The 2,019-nt window shown below is 51.4% G+C and overlaps 1 pseudogene; it reads left to right on the top strand.

Moving 5' to 3' along the window:
- The first annotated feature begins 871 nt into the window (after nt 1-871).
- LOC100946232 lies at nt 872-1,808 on the top strand (annotated as a pseudogene).
- Nucleotides 1,809-2,019: the final 211 nt, after the last annotated feature.

Here is a 2,019-nt window from a genome sequence, read left to right as displayed (position 1 = left end):
TAGCTGGGACCACAGGCGCCCGCCACAACGCCTGGCTATTTTTTGGTTGCATCCTTCATTGTTGAATTCGAACCCATCACCTTAGGTGTATGTAGCTGGCGCCTTAGCCACTTGAGCCACAGGCGCCGAGCCAAGACTACTCTTATAGACAGATCTTTGACCCTGTGTGTGTCTATATCTGAAAGACAAACTTCTTGAAGTGAACTTGCTGAGTCCGAGGCTGCATGCATTTTAAATTTAGACAGGCTTTGTCAAATTCCCCTCCAAAGAAGTTCTACAAATTTCCACTTCTGCCTCCAGCACCCGGCTGTACCCTTGCCCACACGAGGAACTTCTCCAGCCCTGATCTTTGCTTATCTGCTAGATGAGTAATAGTATCTCACGATAGTTTTACTTTAGCACAATAAGGGCCTCATTATCTACTCCACTGGACAAAGTCACTTTGTGAAAACATTTCTTGAGGCCCAGCCAGTCTTCCCTCCTGCACCCTCCCCTCCTCTTTCTCCCTCTCAGAACCTTCCTGTCGGTGGGTTCAGACCTCACTGCTCCAGCTTTCCACCTTCCGGGGCACAATCCACCCTTTAGCCTGTGACCAGCAGAGAGGAAACAAGAATAACATATATATCCCCATAAACACCTTGAGGTGAACAAGAAAGAAAATTTTTTTTTTAACCATGAGGAAAATTGTGCACATTCAGGCAGGTCAGTGTGGCAGACAGATCGGTGCAAAGTTCTGGGGGGTGATCAGTGATGAACATAGCACCTCCCCCTCTGGTACCTCCCGAGGGGACAGCCACCTGCAGCTGGACTGAATCTCTGTGTACTACAATGAAGCCACAGGTAGCAAATATTCTCCTCATGCTATCCTGGTGGATCTAGAACCTGGGATCATGGACTCTGTTCACTCAGGTTTTGGGGGGCAAATCTTCAGACTAAACAGTTTTGGTTTTGCTCAGTCTGGAGCAGGCAACAAATAGGCCACGGGCCACCATAGAGAGAGGGCTGAGCTGGTTGATTCAGTCCTGGATGTGGTGTAGAAGGAGGCAGAGAGCTGTGACTGCCTGCAGGGCTTCCGGATGACCCACTTGCTGGGCGGAGCACAGGCTCTGGAATGGGCAGGCTCCTTATCAGCGAGATTCGAGAAGAGTATCCTGACCCCATCATGAATACCTTCCGTGTGGTGCCTTCACCCAAAGTGTCTGATACTGTGGTTGAGCCCTACAGTGCCACCCTCTCTGTCCATCAGTTGGTAGAGGACACTGATGAGACCTACTGCATTGACAATGAGGCCCTTGACGGCATCTGCTTCCGTACCCTAAACTTGACCATGCCAACTTACAGGGACCTGAATCACCTCGCCTCAGCCACCATGAGTGGTGTCACCAACTGCCTCTGTTTCCCTGGCCGGCTCAAGGCCGACCTCCGAAAGCTGGCAGTCAACATGGTGCCCTTCCCGAGTCTGCACTTCTTCATGCTTGGCTTTGCCCCTCTCACCAGCAGGATTGGGTTATTACTGTATCAGAATTCACCCAGCTGGTCTTCAATGCCAAGAACATGACGGCTGCCGTGACTGCCCCCCACCCCGCCGATACCTCATTGTGGCTGCTGTCTTCCGTGGATGGATGTCCATGAAGGAGGTAGATGAGCAGATGCTCAATGTGCAGAACAAGAATAGCAGCTACTAGCTCCGTGCCTGTGGCTCAGGCGGCTAAGGTGCCAGCCACATATACCTGAGCTGGCGGGTTCAAATCCAGCCCGGCACGCCAAACAATGACGGAAGCAACCAACAAATGGCCGGGCATTGTGGCGGGCGCCTGTAGTCCCAGCTACTTGGGAGGCTGAGGCAAAAGAATTGCTTGAGCCCAGAAGTTTGAGGTTGCTGTGAGCTGTGACGCCACAGCACTCTCCCCGGGGCGACATGGTGAGACTCTTGTGTCAAAAAAAAAAAAAAAAAATCCAGAATATTTAGTGATAACTTCCAGGTACTTGCAGGTTCCATCTCTCAGCTTCAAGGGAGGC

This window comes from Otolemur garnettii, unplaced genomic scaffold (assembly GCF_000181295.1).
Source record: "Otolemur garnettii isolate 467f Iridium unplaced genomic scaffold, OtoGar3 scaffold00099, whole genome shotgun sequence".
Classification (NCBI taxonomy): domain Eukaryota; kingdom Metazoa; phylum Chordata; class Mammalia; order Primates; family Galagidae; genus Otolemur; species Otolemur garnettii.
This window is presented reverse-complemented; position numbering and strand designations above follow the sequence as displayed.